Here is a 6,000-nt window from a genome sequence, read left to right as displayed (position 1 = left end):
CTAGGGAGATATTTAAGTAACCCGGGAATGGATCATTGGAAAGCAGTCAAACGGGTCATGCGGTATTTACAGAGAACAAAAGACTACATGCTCACATACAGGAGATCGGATCAGTTGGAGATCGTCGATTATTCTGATGCCGATTTCGCGGGATGCTAAGATAGTAGGAGATCCACTGCTATAAGGCATCAAACCACGGAATATGGCCACAAAATTTTGTCACTGGGCTGCATATTATGGACAACATAGAAAGATCGCTTAAGATATTTTGTGATAATAAATCAGCAGTGCTATATTCCATTAACAACAGGAGCTTGACAAAGTTGAAACATATAGAGATCAAGTTCCTGGCTATTAAAAAAAGAGTTCGGAGTGGACAGGTGTCAATAGAGCACATTGGGACAAACTCCATAATTGCAGATCCACTCACTAAGGGATTGATACCCAAGGTCTTTCTTGAGCACACTGCTCATATGGGTGTAATGTCTCTTGAGGATATCTAGTTTTAGTGAGAGTTTGCATTATTTTTGCTTTTCATATTGGACACATGTACTGTTATTTTGGATACGGTTTAAAGTTAAAGTTATTTTCAGTTATAAAGTTATTTGGTTAATTATCTCTGAACTTGTTTAAAATGATCTCACTAAGGTATTAAGGTGGACCAGTTGGAAATAGGCATGTTACAGATCACATTACATGTAATTTTCATGCTACACATCCATGCTTGATCTATGTCATTCGATTATATTGATATACGTGACCATTGATGGGTTCAGCTACAATGAAGGTAGCGAAAGGCGCTTTGATCCTATGTTGATATAATTGATGGACGGGATTGTTTGGGGATCTATTCGGTAATGATAGCAAAATTCTGAGTACTCATAAGGTTATGTTTAATGCACAATTATAAGGTGACACATATAGCCCAAGTGGGAGATTGTAAGGATTTTTAATTAAAGATGGGCTTGTATGTGTAAATAATTGTGTGTTAAATTATAGGCTATCGAATTCGGTTGAGCCCAATTAAAGTGATCTAATAAGGTTTCGGTTTTGGGCTTTAATGTATCCAATTAAAGTATGGGATTACATATGTGTAGAGACCGGGTCCAAGTCCTAATTCTATGATGGGCCGAATTAGGTCAAAGGGCATTCTCATATAAATAGGTTATGGTCCCCAGATCACACGCAACAGATTATTGTTCATTCTCTACTGCATCCCATCACAGAGAGGAAAAGGAGACTGCGTGTAGATTTGGAAGATCATACCGCGAAATCCATATTGCATTAACCATGTCGATTCAGGTATGCTTCCGCTTTAATTATTATATTTCTTGATGATTTAACATGAAAGATCCGGTATTTAAAGAATTAAATTATCCAACAGGTGGTACTAGCAAGAGTAGGAAGAAGAAGAAACAACAATGATGAAAATCTCTCACAATTCCGACAAGCTAGCTACCCCCTCTCTCTTTTTTTTAGTATTTTCTTTCTTGCACAAAACACACACCCCATTATAAAATAAATAAATAAATGGCTGCAATATTGTATATAGGCTAGGTTAATTTGGTAATCATTTAAGCTAAAAATTTTACTTTAAATGGACCACCAACCATTCCAGTTAAATGGTCCATGTACAATAGCTTAAATGGATACCATTAATCCAACCCACCAAGCTAATAACCCAACTAAATAACTTAGGCTATCTACAAATGTTGGTCGTTTTCGAGTTGAGCCAAGTCTATGATGTCGATAAATTATCCATCAACTATTTTAAATCATTGCCCGTATTTATTAGGTATCAAAACCCAATACTAGTATTTGATATATTGAAAATTGAAAATTTTTATTCACACTTTGCAATAATAAAAATGAATATTACATTGATAAGATAAATAACTTGGATAGTCATATGAGTTTTGTATATGTACATCCCGGGTATACCGGATGACAGCCCCCTCACAAGAGGGAGGCATCGCAATTTTTTAATTACGTACGGGCCCCCCTCTTATGAGGGGGTTGTCATTTGGGGTTGACCCTTAATGTACAAACAACAAGACCCTAGTCATATATGTTAACCTACCTTTGTAACTAGTAAAGTAATTAAAAATAAACAAGTATACAGATCTAATCTCCATCTACAGTGAGCATGGTTTATAATACCCATTGTGAGCGTAGGAACATATGGTGTTGTCATGTTAATAGTGGAGGTATGACGTGGCAAAACCACATATTGCCACACCTATAATGAGCATTATAATTTCTGATAACTATGGGTAGGAGATCAAACCCGAACAAGTATATGTTGGTGTAAATTATTAATCAATCAATCGAATATATTATGTTTAAATTATAAAAGAATGAATGCAAAGAAGGAATTAATATTCGTCTGGCCTCGCCTCTCCTCACCTAGCCTCTCCTTTGCTAATGCTGATCCTTATGATAAAAAAATGTAAAGAAGTGGTGCGACTTTTCTTCCTCGAGACCGTTCCTACATGAGAATTATAAGGATAATTATTAAGAAGAGAATAATAGATTCCCTTGTCGTTTTTATCCTTGAAGTACATGCATTCGGACATTTTTCACTTCTTTGACTTCTCTCTCTATACCATGTAACTCACCATCAGAGGCTTCATGGCCTCTCTTGTATAGTTCTGCTCGGAGTTCAGGGTTTGTCCATCCAAATGTAAACCTTCCTAGATGGTCTGTATCTTTTGAATGAATCTTGGATAACCTAATCTGCTTGGTTCTTAGCATAGGAGATTTCCACAGAAAAGGTGTATTTGCAACTAGTCTTTATTTTCGAGACTGTGGGGGGTATCCTCATTGAGGGTGAAGCCTAATGGCTCGTTTTGTTCGACTGCCTTGCGCTCATTGTTTGACCTTTCTCCACAATGATATCTTCCATTAGGGCCGGTCCTACTATGAGGCAAATGAGGCTGAAGCCTAAGGCCCAAAATCTAAGGGGCATTTTTTTTGCCCAAAGATTTATTATTATTATTATTATTAAAAAAATGAGGAAAATTGGATTTTGTATTTCATTCCTCATCTCCTCTGCGACGACTACAACGCCGACTCGACCTCCGCCTCCAATCCAACTCCAAGAATCATTGGACAAACGACTCGACGAGAGCCTTATTTCCTTGGCCAACCCTAGTACTTATCTTCTTCGTGCCAGTTCCCAAATTTCACTCCCTTCGCTTCACAAATCACAAGAACAAGAAGCTATCATGTGAAATCACAAATCACGACTCTTTATCACACTCTCTATGAATTTCTGCTTGTGTAATTTTAAATTCTTTCAGATTTATTTTTGCTATCCTGTGAAACCCCTAACTTTTGTACATATGTATATTTGTGTGTATATGTATCTTGGGCACTACGTAGGAGCTAGATGATATGAAGAAGAGGCTTAAAGAGATGGATGACGAAGCGACCACTCTCTGTGAAATGCAGTCAAAAGTTGAGCAAGAAATGGGCGCTGTTCAAGGTCACTCCTAATCCTTGTACATAATTTTCTTTTGGAATTTAGATGCTCATGGATGCTCACAATGCAAAAATTTCTTTCTTTTTTCTTTTTTGATTATAGCGCGTCATTTAGAATTATAGGCGTATTTCTTTTTTGTTGTTGATGACAAAAAGTAGGGGTCTTCACTTCAAGAAAAGGGGGTGCAGCAAAATATACATGGAAAAAATAAAAAACTTATATTGATTACTGATTAGCAAAGATGTTATATGTCAGTTGTCCTGTTGCTAATGATATATTTGATGAACTGCCATATCCCAAATGGAGCCATAACATTAGTACATAAATCATACGTAGAAATCCAGTAATCAGATTGTTGTTTTCCTTTACTTGTGCTCTTGTTCAATCGTATGTTATTTGACGACCTTATGATATGGTTGGTGCCATAGATATTTTTAGGTTTGTTGTTTTTGTGAGATATGTCAGTTGTAAGGTAAACAATATCAACTGGAATGAATTTTGTCTATGGTTTGGTTTGGTTTTCACTTTTTGATTTTGGTTTCCACTTTTGGTTTTGTATTGGTGGTTGATGCTAAATTTTTATTTCAAGCTTGTGAATTGTGACGATAAAATTCTCAACAACGTGATTCCGTCATTTTCATCAAAATTCTACTTCTCGGGTAAGAATGGCTTGTCCTAACTCGTTATTAAATATATTGAAAATGTTTGAAACCTTGTCGACTTATATAATTGTGGCCTGGTCGGTTTATATGATTGGTTATTATAGGATCAATTGTACAGGCACACATAGTAACTATATTGAAAACTTTAATTATAAAATGATTGAGATATTTTGTGAAAAGAAATTTCTCCAAGTTGAAGTTGATCAAGACCTACATTCGATTAACTATGTCACAAGAAAGATTGAACGGATTAGCTATGTTATCAATAGAGAAAGAAATGGTTGAACAACTAAATTATTCAGATTTGATTAATGTTTTTTCCTCTAAAATAGCAAGGCAAATAGTATTTAAATGATTATTTGAAACGTTGTTAGTTTTGTTATTTTATAATATAAATCTTTTGTATAATATATTTATTTGTTATTTTACTGTTAAGTTTTAAGTTAGTGATAGGTTGCATAATACACAATAGATTTTGTTGGATTTTGCATTTAAGTTGATTTTGGGGGCCTAATTTTTGGAGTTCGCTTCAGGCCCCAAAAATCACAGGACCGGCCCTATCTTCCATCGTCAGCTTCAGATTTATACAATCGGTGGTGTCGTGGTCATCATTGCAATGGTAATCGCAGTACGTTGTCGGGAAAGGGATTCTCATGTAGCATGATTAGACTCTCCACATGATCTTTTAGGATTCAAAGTTTTTAACTAGGTTGTAAATAGTCATGTCATAGCCAATGGAGTCTATGGGCTCTTTGGCTTAGCATCAGGGCTTTCCTTTATTCGAGTCGTCATTCCTCTATGGTGGCTCTAGAAGCTTCTCATTTCCTAATCATCTATCTCCTCATTCATCAAATTCACTTGGTCGTCATACATCTTGGGTGTTAGATTGCGGAGGTTTATCCAGAATAGAGTGATTCTATCTATATCGAACTTCAATGACTAAAAAGCTATATCATGTTAATGTTTCCCACTTCTACCATTTATTGAGTGAAATGACTAAGATAATTCTACAAAGGTTTATCGAGACCCCACCTCATATCATGGATCCTTTTAGCCATAGGTCATCCCAAGCGTTCATGCGATGAATATATAGATGAATTGGTTCCTAAGATCAAGCCAACTGCTGACACTGCTTGCACTAACTAGTTGTATTACTTCATAGTCCCTCCGAAAAGCATAACATGAAGGTCTTGACATTTTTGCTCTAGAGTTGCTCCCATGGAGTTCACGAGGGTATTGTATTAGAGACATGATCATACGGTTACATGTCCTACTGAAATTCTACATTTGTGCATGTCAAACTTGTAGGACTTCCCAATTTCTTGATTTGCCTTTAAGAATGGAGTATCGTGTAAGAGTTATTTGCTTTCCAGTTCTTCTATGGAAGCCCAGGGCAACATCTCCATTTCATGGGTGGTTTTGTTTCTTGCTTAAACTTTCCATTAGACTTTTTAGAGGTTCATTAGGCATTGCACGTGTACCTCCTCGCAATCTCGCATATTGAATACGTGGCAGAACTTGAAGGTCTCTCCATTCTCGTAAGATGGGACACTTGATTTTCCTTACGTAATTGGTTAATATGTGGACTGGCTGTTTGGTGGGAAGAATGTGATACCTACTTTCTTTTTTTTTTTTTTCGAGTGGGGAGCTTTAAATCCTATCGTCACTTTCTCCTTCCTGGGAAAGTGATACTGGCTAGTCTTGTTGCGCTATATGCTGTTGTAGGTTAGATTATCCTTTGAAAATTGATGCATATTAGCTACTGATAGGAGTGTAAAATATAATATTTTTTCCTCTTAATTGTTGTATTCGTATAATTATTTGATGTCAAAATACACTCATTACTCCTGCCAA

This window comes from Olea europaea, chromosome 3, assembly GCF_002742605.1.
Source record: "Olea europaea var. sylvestris chromosome 3, O_europaea_v1, whole genome shotgun sequence".
Lineage (NCBI taxonomy): Eukaryota > Viridiplantae > Streptophyta > Magnoliopsida > Lamiales > Oleaceae > Olea > Olea europaea.
This window is presented reverse-complemented; position numbering follows the sequence as displayed.